The 19,712-nt window shown below is 34.2% G+C and overlaps 1 protein-coding gene across 1 annotated transcript in view; it reads right to left on the bottom strand.

Moving 5' to 3' along the window:
• LOC140169670 (vang-like protein 2) overlaps positions 1-19,712 on the bottom strand; it is a 190,505-nt gene that overhangs the window by 20,923 nt on the left and 149,870 nt on the right. The gene's annotated exons all lie outside the window — the stretch shown is intronic.

Raw genomic sequence — 19,712 nt, 5'->3', positions numbered from 1 at the left:
CATGCTATTTCCCAGCACATTATGTTATCATATGACCGACTACTGCGTACTGATCCTAGCACCCACTGTAGTATCTGATACCTAGTATCTGATACTGCTCTCAGGAGACGTGTCTGTATGCTTTGCATAGCAGGGTAATAACTGATAAGAGCTGGCATTGGCAGTGAAGAGGCATAGCTTGATGGGCAGTATCCAGCCAGTTATAATGGACCTTAACAGTTGCACTGTAGCTTGTCACTCACTGTGTGCTATTTCTTCAGTCCGGTTTTATTTGGCGGCTTTTTTGGTGATCTAAGTTGTCTTGTTGAAAAGAATTGCACGAGGATTGAATTCTGAAAAATACAATTTTGCCCCTTGCTGTAGGTTGATTGCCATATTTGTCAACCTTGAGTTGCGGTGACCAACTGAAGTGACTAACACTGCATCATTTTATTAATTGTTTTGAAATAACAAACTTGCAATTATTTCTGATGTTACTCAATTCTAAAAGCATAATGTTGACTTGCTTGATTTTATGAGTGGCCTTTTCTGACAACCTTTAAGTTGTTCTGTTGAAAAGACTTAAAATACAATGATTGAAAATTTTCTACAGCCCCACATACAGTGATTGCCATTATATGTAAACCTTCTGCCAATGTAACAATTATGCCATATCAATTTTTCAATTCTGTCGAAGAAACACAACATGTTTATTTCTTTTTTACTCTTTCTAAAATAAACATGTTGATCTGAGTGTATCATGAGTAGCGTCAATTTCAATGTTCCATCTTCTATGATGTCCATTCTTTCCAGCATTTATCCCATGAGAGCTTTAAAAGTGTGTTTCTGCACACAATAACCACTTGAGACAAAAATGTACACACAGAAAACTAAGTCAATTATGAGGATGAGTTTCCGAATTATACACCAACAAATTTGACCAAAAAACTTGCGCCAACATTATAACCAGTGAACAAATATTCCTGCTACAGTTAGCTCTGCCTATATACTCCCATGAGAACTTAAGTGTGTTTCTGCACACAATGACCACTTAAGACAAATACATGCACACAGAAAACTAAGTCAATTATGATTTTCCCATCATATGCAAACCGGAAAATTTGACCAAAAATCTATGTCAACATAATAAACTGAACTCATATTCATGCCCAAGTTGGCAATCCAAATATAAATTACATCTTTTTTCTGAAACTGGTGGATCTATTAAGAAAATCTAATCAGGCTAAAGTCATCAATAATGAAACTGCAATATATAGGGAAAAAGTGAGAAGAAAAACAATAAAAAACATAAATGAACATTTAAAAGGTTCATAACTTTGCAACCAAGTATATTTGAGAGACCTGGGGACTCAACATCATTGTAAGTGTAGGTACTGAGCAAGTTATTAGGCCCAATAGTAGTAACTCATTTTTTTTAATTTTCTGACTTTGGCCTTAAAGGATCAAATTGGGCCACATATTATGTAGGTCATTGATTCAAAATAAATATAGGCCTATGTGGGTGTGGGGTGTGTGTCTAGGGTATTAACTCTACATCATAAGAAAAATGTAGGCCTACTCTTTCAATTTTATATGTAGTGCTGAAAATTATCACTTCTGATGAACAGGCCCCATTCACACATCCTTTATTAATTTTCCTTCTGGAGTAAGACACAGACATCCCCCGACTCCAACGCCACAACACTATACCACTTTTGATCTATATAAATTAAATTTGCTCTCAAAATCAATTCTTGAAGTGATCACTTTACCTACTATTAGACATTTGTTTTATTACTTGAACAATGCCCCTTTTGTACAACAAATAACTTGCATTTAAAATCCAATTTGCTCCCTCATTTTTTTTTCTTCAAAAACAATACACACCAGTGTAAAAATATGCTTTTTTATCACAAATTTTTAAAGTAAACCAAACCTACTAGTGACATGATGACATCCGCACACACCACTTACAAGCATCATTGATTAGCACCTAAAAAGTATCAAATGTTGAAAGTTTACACCCATCGCAAGAACACTGAAACAACAACGTGCACATTACAATATACACATCGATCACCAAGACAGCTCGCAATCTCCTTTTTTCATCAAATTCATTCTTTTTTCACACTCAATTCATGGGAATTAGAGGTTTTTTCTTTCGTCTGTGAGGGAGATGAGAGAGAGAGAGAATATGAGTCATGGCTACTGTCGTTGAAATCAATCCTAGCGCTGCGAAAACACCAGTTGAAACACACAGCTAATCTATAACACAAGTTTAATACAGCTTTGCGATACAAAAATGCATAAAAATCTGTGCTTTCTGAGATTTTGCATTAATTTGACAAGGGGCGTGTTAATAACCGCTGAACCAATACAAGGCTTGTTTATACTCATTCAAATGCATTTTTCATGTAGAATTCAAATATAGTCATTAAAACATAAAATTCTGAAATTTGCACAATTTTAACAAAATATTTTTTGATGCTCATCGCAGTGAGGGGGTATAATTTATATGTAGTGAAAATGACTCACTGGCTAGGCTCAGTGGAGAATCCCTATTAACCCTATCTGGGAGATGTCACCTGTCTTGATGTCACCTGAAGACAGGTAAATTAGAAAATATTTTCTTAAATTTCTGAATGTAACACATTATGACCCATAGTGAGATTGGCTTGAAAAACATGCCTATTTTTTTATAGTTCTGTGGTTCTTGGAGAAGTTGAAATAGAACTGCCAATTTCATAATTTTATATTGATTTAAAAAAATTAACAAATCCTCCATCCATATCACCTGAGATTCCATGACAGTCTGACAGGTAGACATTTTAACCAAATTAAGCTGATATCATTTTTGAAGACATTAAAATAAATATTTTTACGAATTCTATTATTTCATCAGCATAAAGGTAGGATCCACACAAAAGGACATATAAAGTTGCAATTAAACCACAAACTGAATGTAAATACGAAGGAAAATTGAAGTTGAATTTGCTCAAAATAACACACAATATCCTAATGTATCCAGCAAGCAATGTGTAAAATTTTCAGTAGTGCTTCTGGCGTTGAAATACCTGGTAAAATGAAACTAGAATTCGATGGAGGAAGACTGTCACAGATGAGTACTGGTATTTTAACAATAGGGGTCTGGCCACTCCAATTTGGTGCTTTGTTTCAAGGGCTTGATTTTAATGAAAGGTAGTGAGAAAAGCAGGGTTAGAATTTCCTTGTGAATCAGAGGTGCAATGACCGAGGGCAGGGACGCATATTTCCTCCAGGCTCAAAAAAATACTGGGACAAAATTGCCAAAACTTTCCTTTTGATTAGTTTTAGACAAAATCAACCTCATTTTGGCAAATTTTTGCATTAAAATTGGATCATTTTGTTATGGTAGATTCATTCTGGGAGCAGGTCAGCAAGATGACTTTATGAGGTAACATTTTTTAAATTTCCCCTATTAAATTTTGCCTGTTACACCACTAAGTTAGGTCTCGTAAATCTAAACACTTGGAAATAATTCTTGAATACCCTATAATCAACTACCTAAACTCTAGGCCGTAACCCTAACCCTTGCCCTAACTCTTGAGGGTGAGCAACATAAACCCAAATTGAGTCAATGGCTGATACATACTGGTACAGAATCAAATATGCCGGCAACATTCCTTTACAAGATATCAAGACTGAGTCAAGATATCTAACACGATAATTATTCTGTAATAATATTCTTTGAAGCTAAAATCAAATAGATAGTCAATGTACTTTTTTCGGAAAATAAACAGAAAATTAACTTCAATTTTGTATGACTATGCACTAATTTAATCACTAACTTGAATTCCATCTTAGTAAGCCTGAGTACTACCATCAAATACATCTGCTTCTAAATGAGTAATTGAAAATAAAATTGCCAAATTAAAATTTATAAATTGATCTTAATTATAAATACGCTGATGACTATACCAAATAAGATTTGAATTTTATTGGCAATGTAAGGAATAGAAAATTGTCTCGTCGTTTCTGCATAGCAGTTGCGATTGTAGCTATAAGTCAAAGACAAGAATTAGTTTTGTGCTGTACTTTCAAATCACTTGAATTCACAAGCCTTCGAATTTATGGCTTTTAAGTTGCCAATAATGATTGCTAAAAATAAAGTGCTAAATTGTGCTACAATGCCTTCTTTTACCAGCATTTAATTGAAATCTTTATTTCTTTTAAACTATACTTTTTTCCTCATCCTGTACATATACAAAACCCAATCCAGCAACTGTAGTAGTCAAAATTAGTCAAATACAACAGCGTCCATTTGATGAATACTGCACCTAACACAACACGCTCTCAAATACCGCTTTACACAAATACCCCACAGATACAGCACTGTATAATCTACATAATTACCTTAATTACATACCCATCTTCCCTAATTAGACACCCAACCCAAAATCATACCCTCCCCCCAATGATTTCCACATTCACAACACATAATTGTGTAACTTTGACATTAGGTATGAGACTATCTAGGGCTACCGATACCACGCTCATGAGTAAACGACCACCAGCGTCTCAACTCAAATGCCCCACCCTACGGAAATAAACAACAAAAAGAACACAATCCGGCAAAAACTAGTCCCGACTCCCCTCCGGATTTCCACTACAACAATCCACCAGTACATGAAAAAGTTTGTATAAACATGATTTTCAATTCAAGCACCCCCTGGAGGAGAGCGCTGAGCATTAGAATAAGCATTTATGCTGGTGCATGCAGTCAGGTCGTATCCAGTTACCTGGGCATTGTTAGCAAGTATTGTCGCGATATTAAATATTCCTTAAGTTGACACTTTTGATTACAACCAGAAGTGTAAAGTTGCACAATGATTAATACCTGGCACACGACTTGACGAATTACGCCCTCCAGGTGTGGAAATAAGCTTTCTCGTATTTCAACAACTTACACAAGAACCTCTGGCACAATGCTGAGGATGTTTGTTCTCATTTGTATGCATCTGCCAATTATATTCCAAATATGGTCATAAGAATGCTAAATCGTGACTTTTTTGGTCAAATTCATATCAAGAAGTGGACATCTGATCTGCAATATATATTGCCAGCTAAATGGCTAATGGAAGTTAAAGAAACCAAAAGATTTGTTGAAAACTACAAACTACTAAAAAACTGCTGCTCAACTACTGGGCATATCAGTACTTATTTATAACAAATATTCATCTGATTTTTAACATGTCATTGGTAGTACAAACTTATTGTTATACATCATACAAAAAATGCACTTTTCTTTTGATGGTACCACAGTAAGTAGCGGGTTAACTGGAGTTTGAGAAGCAGAGATTTTGGGGTAAAAAAAATCGGCAAACCATACCAAAACGTTGCTGTGGTGAATGTATTGCTCTAGAACAAGCCAATCTCTGAATGAATCCTGAAAGCTAAGACGGGTTCTTAAGGATAATGTGGATGTTATGACGGCATGCAAATAATACAAGTGTTATGCGATACCAGAACCTGGTCTTGGCATGAAATTTATGTACATATTATTCATAATGATGGGATGAAATCACTACTATACCAAGATGAAATTCTTACCGCTTTAAAGAATGATGAATTGGTGTGGTGATTTAGTATTTTGGCAACCAATTTATACACTGTAACAGTCACGATGCCCTGTTGGTAATGTTGCCGCTTTTATGACCAATTTGTGAAAAATTTTGTGATAAGCTAGAACGCCTTATGGTTATTAGGATTATGTAAATGACTCCACAGATTAAGACATGTACTGCGTTATTAAAGATTTAGGTTTCTTTGATGTTACCACGGAAAGATCCATCAATCTTCCTCTAATTTGGTGAGTTCCACACGCAATGGAACTTTGCATTGATTAAATCAGTTTCCAGAAAAAAAACCAGCCATGAATGCGATATAAATGGAGAATATTATTGGGGTTAACACCTCTCGTCTTCTCATGATGAGGATTTGCAATACAATCTCTGGCAGGTTGAAATGGTTTGTTTATTTGATATTTGTTTTTATATAAAAAGTTATACCAAATTTGTTTGGTAATCTCGCATGTTTTACTCAAAGGAAATAAATAAATATGTTGAATTTAATGTCTTTTTATGTTATTGCTTTAAATAAACTTGACTTATTCAGGATAAAAAGAATATACCATAAGTGCTAACTATAATTATTTTGAGGTTAATGGCTTTGTGTATGATTTTGTGGAAGTTCAATAACATTTTTGACTCTCACATAAATTTCCTGCAAGTCTGTTCCAGGTACGGTGATGGTGATCATCCAGCACATAGGAGAGGAAAGGCGCTTTTATCTGGAAATTAAAATTCCCAGATAACATGCATATATTGGCCCAACGTTGGTTTTCGAACGCCAATCTTGTATCGGCATTATTTTGCTGCCCATATTGGGCCAATCTTGGCTTACCATCGGTAATCTTCATATTGGCATCCTAAATTGGTCCAATATAGGCCCAATATTTGGCCCAAGTCCAATCTTGGACCAATCTTGGGCCCATGAGCAAATGATATTGGGCCATTATTGAACATATATCGGGCCACCATCGGTCCAATATCGCCATGTTATTGGTGTTCTAATCTAGGAAATCAATGATAATCTCTTTTAACTTTATAAAGGAATATGGCAAATATGTAAAGCTTAAAACTGAAGCTCTGCAATTTCCGGTATGGTTGTGAAAATATGGAGAAAACCAAGCTTAATCATCATTATCACAAAACTATATGGCTCAAATATTTCATAGCGGATGGTTTCCCACGCCCAACCTCGTTATACTAGATTATATGCAACACTATATACCATCACTATAGTTTGCTCAGCTCCTAATCCTCAGGTCTTGTGGCATCGCAAATTAATATCAATATATTTTATTTTGAGAATTGTCTTTTGACATCTCACAAGCATCACAAATTATTAATTAAAGACCTGTGCATGTGTCTACTTTCTTTAACATGCAAAATGCAAACAGGTCAAATGTGCATTCTTAATGTGGGTTTAATTTTCAGCGTAGTGGTAAAATCCTAACAATTCCCGCCGATTACGAGTTGATCAAACTATATATCCCTTAATATCAACATCCAACATCCATCAAATATGAAGGTTGACATAGATAAGCTTTAACAAATAATTACATACACATCCCATAACATTACATTGCTGATAAATCCACTTTAACTCATATTTTATATCTTATAATACTCCAATTTGTCCGCTCTTTAGCTATCTCAGGCCATTGCCACCAATCCATCATATTACTAGATCATTGTACGAGACAAAAACGTGCAGTATGGAATTATCCGCTAATAAATACGGCTATTGACCTACTCCATAATCCTGTTGAATTATACAACTATCATTCCTTGCTGAGCTTATTAGCTAATTATATTACAGTGTATCATCTCCATCTCATGGGCAGCAGTAGCATAATACATTCAACAATTTTCAACAATTTGGGGGATGAAAGATTGATTAAAGATTTGTTTCAAAATAGTTTCTAATAATTTTGAACTGCAATATAACTCCTGAGAAAGAACTTGAATCTTGATATAACCCTATATAGATTTAAAAGATTTCCCAACAATAACTGTAACCCTATGTTGAATGCATGGTTCTGTCAAAGAGACCCACAATTCCAGGGACACCACCAAGGGGATGGCATGGGGTGCCCCCAAATTTGGAAATTATACCCCTGGAAATCAAAACAAATGTACTGAAAATTCAAGTATTTAAGATAAATGTCCCCCCTCACCAATAAATAAATAAATTTTACCACCATCAACACCCCTGGAAAATATTTCTGTTGTGGCCACTGTACAGATCTTGCATCCCAAGTTCAAATCCTGATCAAAAATGAGTTTTTCTTTTCATTGCTTGGACTTCTTTTCATAATCTTTTCAAGACCTCCAAGAGCCTCCAGATTTTTTTATACAATCCCTTTTAATTCTTGCAAGTTAGAACCACCCCAAACTCTGTTTCCTGAACTAGGACTATCTCTCTGTTGCTGATCTTATAATGTTTAGTTATATGACAAAGTATGAAGCATAAAGCAACAAATTCTCTAATCGAATATTCAACATTAATATATTCTAACTTCAATTTACTTTTATGACTAATCCAATTAATTAATAATAAACAAATATTTGAGCCACTCAGATATTCACACTTTCCATACACCAGTTAATAGTTCATCAAGATGCAAATTTATATTCCGTCAGAATTTAATATCACCAATAAATGTAGGTGACTGAGCCCAATTAACAAAAGTGTGTGATCTGATATTTTTCCAAATGATATAAAAATTGCAATCAAATTTATGAATAATTTATAAACAAAGTTTTGCAATTGTTGACTAATTGTATACATTGCTGTGATAACCGGTGACGAATATCACCAATTAACAGTCAACTGCTCAAGGTATAGACTAGACCTGCATCTAGGTTGATTTAATGAAGGAGATGATATGGTTGAATGGAATGTAAGATGCTAGGCTCAGACACGGAAGATGATGATGATGATTGAATTATGAACGATAGATGACTACCAGGAAACTTGGTCGGCCGACTTTAATTGGATGTGTGTACACTAATTGAACACAGAAAGATGATGCACATTTGTATGTGTGTATCTACCAAGTACGCACTTATAATAAAAAAAATTTTAAAAAGGGAGCTTTGATGTGATGTACCGAAATGTATTAACCGTTCAGATAAAATTTTCTTCTTTAAAACAATATATTAGCATGATAAGCCAAGAAAGATTAGGAAACTTAACGCATATCTACATTGAATTACAAAATTGCTATATCATGTTAGGAGGAGGGTTGTTGGAGCAGAATTATTCTATTCAGAAATATAGCTTTGCATATTTAATTCTTATGGATTGTTATCTAAATGGGTATTTGTTTCTTATGTTTTTAAACTGAAGTGGTGCAATACTATTATCGACTTTCAATAGAACCCAAAGCAGCCAACCAGCAGCACTGGGGTTATTTAAGCAAAATTTTGTGAAAGGAGTCCTGCTTTTTTAATTTCATCATCACAAATTGCTTTCATTCATCATCATGGTAGATAACATACCAATTTATTTCAATTACCAATGAGTGTACCCATATTCCCATTCATTTATCCCGTCTCCCATATATTTCTCCCATCTCCTAATTCCTATACCCTACATCATCATCACTCCTAATTAATCTCACCACATCATACAATGTACCAGAAATGTCAATTTTCATAATAACCACTCTAAGTACGTCTTCAGTACACACATTATCTCATAATTTCTAAAATTAGTCCAATAAAATGTGCATACATGTACTACACTGCATATCCGTCATAATTTCAAATCTGTCATAATTTCTTAAATTGATTCCATATAGACAAAAGCCAATGCACTACATACCAATTTAATTTATTTAATTTGTGCTACTGTAATTGGCACACACTGAACAACTGGAGCATACATATTGCAATGAGATGCCTGGTATGGAAAATGGCATGGTACCTATATGTGTCATAAATATTTTAAGGAAAAATAGGCACTTTGTCATCAGTCCAGACAGTGAATGTTTAGTGGCGGCGCTAGAGGGGGGGGGGCATTTCAATATTTTTCTTGCCCCCCCCCCCCACTTTTGAGGCAAAACCCCCAAAATCACGTCAATTTCCACTTTTTGCGGCAATTTTGCCCCCCTGAAATTCACTTTGCCCCCCAATGCCCACCCCAAAAAAAATTCCTGGCGCCGCCACTGTGAATGTTGCTAAAACACAACTACTGTGCTGTATAAAAAGGGTAATATCAAACGGCATTTCTGTAGTCAATACCATTGGTTTTTACCATTGGTCCAATCAACTGCATGCAGACTGCTGCTGTAACCTGCCCTCTGAAGTGAAAATGTATATCTCACAATTTTGGGAATAAAATGAGGATGCTTAGGATCACAAAATACTCCTTTAATGTGTGGTCACTCTTATACTTATATCACAATGTGCACAATGATTCAAGCTTAGCAGCCATACTACAGGTTGAAGATAAAGGATTTGAAAAGACACTAACATTCACACACATATATTTTGCAGTATTGCCCTACACTGCGTCATCATCCCTATATCTTTGTGTCAAAAATTGCTGTGATAGTATGGCGAATCCTCTTGTTTTTCAAAAGCTACGCGGGGCGATTTTGTTCGAGATAGGCCGAGCGACTCAGGCTAAGCATACCATTTACATGATATGAGATACCATAGCCCTGCCATAGAGCCTGCCACTTAGTTTCTATTCTCACGATTTGCGCATGATCAGTACCACATATGGTGTTACTATTATAGAAAATTTGATTTGTTTTCAGGTAAAACGCAGGTTTTGTTTCCAATACACTAACTCGAAAAGCAATACACTCATTAGCGGGGCCTTGCTGTTTGCTGTGGATATCTTTAACTGCATTTTATAAGTAAAGATTTTGAAATCCAAAGTAAAAATTGTGATATTTTCAACTGTTTGAGAAATGAATTATACAAAGGAAGCCGTGTAAAACCCAGGTGCTGTATCTATAATACAATGTACATTTATCGACTTTCTTTATCTGCGTCAATAATAGAATATCGATTCAATCGAATTGATACATGTCTCTCCATTTTGAGTTTGTACCACACCTCTGAGCGACAAAGCGATCGATTTCTAGCCAATCAGATACGGTAGGCCTACTTTTCTTGCGTTCGGTGAAATACCAATCGCCCGTCGCTCACCAACGGAGTATGAAGTTTATATTTATAACACTGGCTGTTGGCACTGTGCCCTAGTCTCCAAAAAAGGAATTTATTATGCACATAAAAACCATTGAGCACCAAAGTTTCCAAGTTGGTCAAAATGCATTTAGTAGGTATGACTTGTAGATGAAAGCATATAGAAACATTTCATAAAGTGATTATAAAAACACTGAGTGCATGAAACATGACAAAGCCACACTGGCAGTGTGCGGTCGAAGACTACCTGTAACTTGAACACCCAGGCATGTTGATGTATTACCAGGGTAATCCCAGCTCACTTTATAGAACATAGCAAAAACACCTGCATGGCTGAACTGAGTTATCAAATCTAAAAAGCACATTACCGTGAGATTGTTTTTGTAAAGTAAGCAAATTTGATGGAATGAGACTATATGCCTGTGTTCTAAAAGGGTCACATTTTTCAGGTTAATACGGGGTTGGGTTTTTAGTGATGCAAGCTGATTTAGAGAAGCTTAGAATGTAAAAATAGAGAGAAAGAGAGAGAGAGAGAGAAAGAGTTTTACAAAAAACATTCCCTTGCAAGATATAACTTTGACTAAATTAAGCCCAGTTTGTATTTTCATTAGACAACTACAATTACAGTATGTGTACTATAAGGCAGTGGGCTATTCTGTTTGAATTCCATACACCCCGTGGATGACATGCCCTTCATCTTCAAAGTTTAAATGGAAGTTACCTGAATGGGTGACTCCATTTGAAATCTACACCCTCTGTGTGGGAGATTAAGGTCATGGATGTCTTCCATTATGAGGTTTTTGGATTTCAACTGAAAATTTGTTTGATCTTTCGGTCTGCAATCAATATTTTGGTCTTTGTCAATCCTTGTTATTGATAACATATCAAATAACTGACCTGTAACATTATTGCAATAATATTTAACCCCAAGACAACTACCTGCCTATTGATCAAAAAGAAGTTTTCATTAATAACTGGACCAATCAGCAACATTGTTACAATAATTTCACCATGCAAAAAAATTGGGATGAATTATTTGCAAAACTCCATTCTGATTGGTGATAAAAATGAAGATATCATGTAATTGACCAATCAGGGGTAACGTTAGATCGGCAGGTAGTGCTGAGGTGATTAATCTTTGTATATAATATATTAACCATGAATTTTACCCCTAATTCATTTTAATTAGTCGATAGATCATTAATAACAAGTATCGATACAGTATGCATCAGTCGATCCCAAGATCGAACAAATTTGGGTGCGATGCCTAAGGGTGAAACATCTTCCGTCAAATGCAGCACATAAAGGAGACATTTCTTTGCAAGACTTAACATACACACATGAATTATGTCAATGTTGATTCAGTATTCCACATGAATGGACTTGGAATGATGCTCAGCATTATATAGAAAGGCAGGAATAGTATATCCTAGGAGACGACCAATCTATTCCGCATCAATGCAAATAGACCAAGAAGATTGACAATGTGGATTCCCTGAAAAGCAGTATGCATACTTACAATGTGGAGAGACCTTAAATTTGATCAATTAGTTCTTTTATTGGGGGTATATTTACCAGTCAACATTAATAGGTAAATTTTCACGGGAAAATTTTCTGGACATGTGACCAATGCGTATCAATGTGAGTGTAACCTCGAGCCTGATCTCTGACCCCCGGCGGTGACCTCGCTATTCAAGTCTTAGTAATTTTGAATTGGAATAGTATTTTTGACCGCAATTTTGATAGAAATTTGTGCATTGCAAATTTATTGAATATTATGTTATCTTAATTTTTTCACAATATCATCAAAGCGTAATTTCAAAAATATTTTTTTAAGGAAAATAATATTTATCTACGGGAACTCTTACCATAACATTTTTTTTTTTCTTCATGTAACTTATTTTGCCTCAAAGAAGGAATTCTTCCTATTCAAATACATTGGAAGAACACCCGCTGTGCTCGGGGTCACATTCCATAATGCTAATATGTCTGCGCCCATGGGTGTCACGTGTCCAGAAAATTTTCCCGTGAATATTTACCTATTAATTCTGACTGTTTACAGAACTCAAGGGAAAAATAAAGCAAGGAGTATTGTTTGAAAAAGCTTACACTGCTTATGTTTGAATACTATCTTCAGTAGACAGCAGTCAACTTTATGTGTGCATAATACAGTTTTATGTTGTTCCCTAAAATGCATGTGATGCTGTCTTTAGAAGATAGCACTCCTTTTCAGATTTATTGCTGCTATCTTCAGTAGAGAGCATTTCTTAAGTATTTTCGGATTTGATCTTATCTTCAGTAGATAGCTTTGTTTTTTTATGATTTGATCCTTATCAGGTAAACATTTTTAAATATATTTATTGCTATCTTCAGTAGATAGCATTTCCTTTTCTTTTAATGCTATCTTCAGTAGACAGCAAATCAAACAGTGAAATTCATCTGGTGCAGCCAGTTTGTCTACTAGATATTTGTTTGGCTTTCCATTATTTTCAGTTTTCTCTCCTTTTCTCACTAATTCTGGACCTGGAATGAAGCTCTGCATTACAAAGGCAGGGATAGTATTTCCTTGTAAACAACCAATTCATTCTGCATCAATAGACCAAAAAGACAGAAATACAACTGACAATGTGGTTTCCCTGAGATGCAGTATGTATACTAACAATGTGGAGAAACCTTATAATTATTTCAATACAATGTTTCTTTTACTGGTGTATATTATTTTTAAGACAAAACTTTTAGAAGAGCGAGTGAACACTAATTAAAAGTGTTTGAGAAAGCCTTATGCTGCTTTTAAAATAATATCTTCAGTAGACAGCAATAGCAATACAATAAATGTGTGCAAGCTTGATATTGTTCTTAAAATATGGTGCTAAAATTGAATGGACAGCAATACAGTCTTAAGCGCTTCAGACTCCATATTGTACGTACAATATTGTATGTACAATACTTTTCGTGACGTCAAAAAGTATTACACGTGCAATAAATAGTATGTACCGGAAAATATATAAATGCTACAATCATAGGTTGCTTAATTGATAAGAAGATGCCAAATTTCTAAGAGTTCTAAATTTAGTGAGTGCGGAATGATGAACATCTTTTAATGTCTTCTTGTATTCAACCATGGTAGGTATCATAATACCTACCATGATTCAACTGTACTTAAATTATTATAATCAATGGGCACCTTTTTAAAGTTAATATCGTATTAATACTAATATTAATAATATTAAAATTGTAATAATAATATAAATGGCACATTCAGATCTTATTTATTTATTTATAGATTTAATCTATTTAGGCCTATTTATTTATTTATTTATTGATTGATTGATTGATTGATTGATTGATTGATAACTGATTGATTAATTGATTTAGAGATTCGTTTATACTGATATTTAGTCATATATTGATTTAGAAAGTTTAAAAGTATTATTTGTAGGCCTTTTTATTTATTCTGGTTCTGATTTTATTGATACTGATATTTTTGTTAATTTTTAAAGTTTTGGCATAGCATTCGTTACATTATAACACGCTGTGTTATGAATTTGCAACACCTTTTTATATATTGATATCGTTGAGGCATGTTATGATAGGCCTACTTATGATCATCACAATACATCCATAAGCGTGTTAATGCAGTAACAGTGGCGTTAGGGGCACGGAAGCCCCCCATTGATCTGAAATATTAGAAAATCCCATAAGAAAACTGCCGAAAGCGACTTGTGACCCCTCCCCTCATCAGAACCGGATGCAACGCCTTCTATACTTTTTCATTCATTAATTATAGGCGTATTAATAGTAATGCGTTGAGTTTTTAAAAAGTAATATCCGCCTTTTTTTCTTTCTTTTTGAAATGACATACGGTACTGCTTGTTACAAAAACAAATCAGCATGGAAAACATTTTTTTTTTCGTCAGAGGCAGATATTTGGCCTATTCAGTGTCATAAAGCTACAAAATAGACGATCTTTTAAAATCATTTTTAAATATATATTTTTTTATTTTTCAACCTTATTGTTTGTATTTGTAATGTTCACACAATCTGAACATGTGCTTGTAGGACAACGATTTTGAATTAAACATGTTAATTGTGATATTTTAATTCCTCTAGAACACCACAGTTAAGCGTCCAAAATTGTAAGTGGGTTTTCTTTTATTTAACCTCGTTATTTCGCTAAAATTACTCCAAAACCCTCCTAAGAGTTGTTGTTACTAATAAACATTTCATAATTTTGGGCAAAGGATAGCCAAATAGTTGACCGAAATCGTATATTTGCAACAATATTTGACTGAAATCGTATATTAACATTACCGCCCCTTCGTGGCTTTATTGCAAGCCAAAGTGTGAAACGAGATTACTTGAAATATATATTTCAGTGTTGAAAGAGATTCAACCCTACGAATATATTTCTGAAATATGTCTCTCTGATTGGTTGATGGTCAAGAGGATTACGGCATCCTCAAAGCCTCTTGCTGTAATTCTCTAATCGATATTTATTATAGGACCGATCTTCTGAAATCCATACAACCGTGTCAAATGAAATAGTCTCGAATCATAATTTGTACGCGATACAACGTTGATATGTCAGATTTCGGAATTTTATTAAAAATAGGCATAAATCACATTGAACAGGTTGAATGCTGGCAAAAGTAGATAAAATAACTATGGGTCGAATTTACATTAATCAGTGTCCTGGGGCCAGGATAACATTTAGGACTCCTTGAATTCTAAAACAATACTCCGCCAAATGTCCTTGCTTTCATTTTCTCATTTAATTTGTTTTAATTTTAATTAATTTCTTTATCCACTGGCTCTCTGGTAAATCCGGTATTGCCAAATATTTCTTGTCCATTACCCGTGTTAATCTATTTATTTATTAAGGTTACACGAAGAAGCGTATAAAAAAGCGTATAAAAGGCGTATAAAGTTGTTCTCTAAAACCGCGTTTTCTCAGCAATCAAATATCGCAGTGAGTCAAATGTTGGTGCATGGATGTATCTTAACATTATTTTTGTGTGTTTATACAAATTTTTAGAATCCGTTTGAAAATCCTTCGTTTAAATCATTTTTACGCACCATGTTCACAAGACCAAAAACACGTTCCATGCAGTGTTTTTCAAATAATCGCTCCGTATAAAATCATACCGAGTGATTGTTTTCTCCTTTTTTGTATTGTACTACAAATCGACCAAAGAAATAATGTTGCCATGGGGAAGAACCAAATACAGTACCGATTAAATTTTATTAGCCCGTTTTTGGGAACAATTTTGGAGAATCTTGTACCGCAAAACACTGTTATGTTACATTATCGATATCTGGATTGTGGAACGTTAATTTTGATTTCTAACTGCCTACATTATTTCTCAAAAGTATGTCGATTCCTTTACCATTTGAATTTCACTCCAAATTTAAGCTACTTTTGCAAAAATTGAGGTTTTTCCGCCATCGATACCTCCGACATTTACAGCGGTGATGAGATTGTTTATCATAAGAGCCTGGTATGAACTATTCCATAATAGTCAGGTTGAGATCAATCGATTTCACAGGTCACTCAGTAGCTCAATCGGTTAGCGCGCCGAACCCACGTTCGACTGTATAATATTATAGTTTTGAGCTGGAAAACTTTGGTACGTGTTCGAGTCCCTATGTGGTCCATTCCATCTATTTTATTTTATTTTTCTCTCACTTTTTTTTTTTTTTCTTGTTCTTTTTTTTCTTTCTGATTGCAGCGATTGATTGTTTTTGCCCGTTTTTTTCATTATATAATTCAGGAATTTTTAGGCTATACTAGTCTAATAGGTGCCTATGAATATATTTTTACAAATTAGATAAACAAAATATTGGTTGTTGGTTTTGTTACTGTTGTTGTAGTTATTGTTGTAGGCCTATATATTGCATAATCAGGGTATAAATAGGCATACTAGGCCAATTATAGCCTATAGAAGCATTGATTTATTTCACAACAGATATCATCCAGGATAATTTTAAAATTGAAAATTTAGAAAATCCAAAGGAAAATTGCCGAAAACGGCTGCCCACAATCACTCCCCCCCCCTCATCAGCCCATGGTCCTATCATGGTCGCCCCTTCCCTATCCCTGCAACATATAGGATGACCCACGAGCCGCGGTTTGTCCGTGGCCCTAGTTCAGATTGATACACTATTGTACGCTTGAGTTCATTCTTTTCTACATGGCTGTTTCCATTATTAACTTACGCCCCTCTGGAATCAAGCCTTGAAAATCAATTGTGTTTAACCTTAAAATGAACCATCTATTAAATTCCTATAATACAATGTATAGGCCTAGTGTATTTGATAACAAATTTGTTTTTATTTTTGATTGGAATTTGGGTTCCATTACACAATTTCATAATAAGATATGTTTGGGCATGGCGGAATTAGTATATGATTAAAATAGACATACTCTTAGGCCCCCTTTTTTAATGTTTGTAGGCCTACATTATTGATATCAATATTTATGTACAAAATGCAAAAGAATGTATATATATTTGATTGTTTTGTAAACATTAAATTTGATGTTTACTCATAATTATGTCTGGAAAGTCAGGGAAAAACTAAGGAGTATCGGTATTTAGTTTCCTGGGAAAGTGGATCAGATGAGCAGTGAGTAAAAACATTTGCCCTAAATCTTTATTTGATTTTTATTGTTTTATGAATTTATTAGGGCTACTGGTAAAGTGCAGAAAAAACCTTCAAACGCACTCTAGGATTTTTTCATCAGCAGCAGTAGAAATTTCTCTTGCATAGATTTTCTGGTGACCTCGCTTGGATTTAGCAAACAATGAACCGTCAGGGTTATAGCGCGTTATTTAATCTGATTCAACTCGTCGTGGCACGTATATTTATTGCACGTGTAATACTTTTTGACGTCACGAAAAGTATTGTACATACAATATTGTACGTACAATACGGAGTCTGAAGCTAGCCTTATGTTCTTCAGTAAACTGTGTCAGCCTTGAGAGCAGAAATTCATGTTAATTTTAGGTTGATGGGTACATGTAATACTGCCCACATAATTTGAAATAAATAAATAAGAAAGAAAATATATTCAGATATATTTGATGGTTTAACTACTATGACATGCATTGACTTAGTAAGTAGAAAATTAATTTGTTCCTGATTTAATGCCATCTTCAGTAGATAGCATTTAATTTTCTTTAAATGCCATCTTCAGTAGATAGCATTTCTCATTTTCTGATGTTATCTTCAGTAGATAGCATTCCTCTTTCTGATTATATTTTATCTTCAGTAGCTCTTTTCTTTTATATGTTATCTTCAGTAGATAGCATTTCTTTTAATTCTTATGATGATTTAATGCTATCTTCAGCAGATAGCATATCATTAATTTTCCAATTTGATGCTATCTTCAGTAAACATGGTAAATAGGATTTCTTTATTCTGATTTGATGCTATCTTCAGTATACGTAGATAGCATTTATTTTGTTTTTCTGATTTTATGCTATGTTCAGCTCTTTTCCAATTTAAAGCCATCTTCAGTAGACAGCAATTAAAATGACAGAATACTAAATACTTGCTTAAAAATATTATACTTAGTTCTTTGGGTTGATAGGATAAACAAATTTTTAATCTTTACCCAGACGTATGAGTTTGTCTATTGCTTTTTTGGTAAATTTTCTCATCAACTTCCTACACTTTTAAAAGTCAAGGCCACATAATCTGCAGTTTAAGCAAACATTAAAAATAACTTGTTTATTTGAACAATATGGTAAACACTTGTGATTAAATGCATCCAATGTTTTTGCTTCATATTATCATATTATTTCAACCAAATTCTCGTGATAAATCCATCATAAATTTGTTATTTAGATCAAGCAATTCCGTTGACTCTAGAGTTTGACATTTGGAGCTTTGCTGATCTTATCTCCTAAGCTGAACAAATACGTTCCCACCCAAGCCTGTGCCAGTGACCGCAAATAATTTCCTACGTTTGCTCTGTTTAAATGCCTATTTTCAGTATAATCGATCAGTCATATGAGAATGAGAGGCTGACAAGCTAGTGGAAAACAAAAAAATATATATAAAACCATTGCATAAATATGATAAATTCAAATGCATACAGTTACTGTAAAAAAACACATACTGCATTACAAATATAATTCAATGTATTCCATTTTTAAATTTACACATGTACTAACTAACATCTTCATCATCATTGTCAACTTTTGCATGTGTAATTTCATTGCAGATTTTGAACTAATGTATTTAAATATGTGATAATTCTTTTTCTACATTCACCTATATACAAAAAAAAACATTTGCACACTTTTATTTTTCTGGTAGCTGTGGTTAAAGTCTTATTCAGATTCCCTTTTACAAATTAAGCGTACTGCTAGCCGTCCAGCGCGTATTATTTGCACATGGTTAAGCTGTCAAATGAAATCTGAATAAGACTTTAGTGAATCAACCCTTTTTTATCATTCCATTTTTTTGCTCAAAATTTTTTTTTTATTTCAGTTATTGACTGAAAAAAAAACCAATATGGGAGCCATAATAATACTAGTTCTGTCTAATCCATGGCTAATTAACATGATTAATGCACTCCATGGTCAAATAGGCATGAGTAGTACTTGATCCGTAGTCTGTGTAGGCACTTCACACCATGAATGGCCACATTTATTTCTTCTCTTCCACTAAACATTCATCATGTTAATTAATCAGTTTGCAATTTCTAAACATAACATTAGTAGAACTTACTTCCCTAGTGGTAGACATTACATATTAATAATGCAAGGTCTATATCTAATAGTCGTCCTGCAGTTGCCTCACACATTCATTAGGCTTCGTATTTTATGGGGATGACAATTTGTCATTATTTTTATGACAAAAGCATCATCATCTAGTCATGGCGACATGTGTGGTATATGCAGACACCTGCCTGTACTATGCATGTATTGTGTTTTTGAAGGTTTTGGTGACATATGGGTC

Source organism: Amphiura filiformis, chromosome 14, assembly GCF_039555335.1.
Source record: "Amphiura filiformis chromosome 14, Afil_fr2py, whole genome shotgun sequence".
In the NCBI taxonomy this organism is placed as follows: domain Eukaryota; kingdom Metazoa; phylum Echinodermata; class Ophiuroidea; order Amphilepidida; family Amphiuridae; genus Amphiura; species Amphiura filiformis.
Note: the sequence above shows the minus strand (reverse complement) of the source record. Positions and strands in the feature narration are given on the sequence as shown.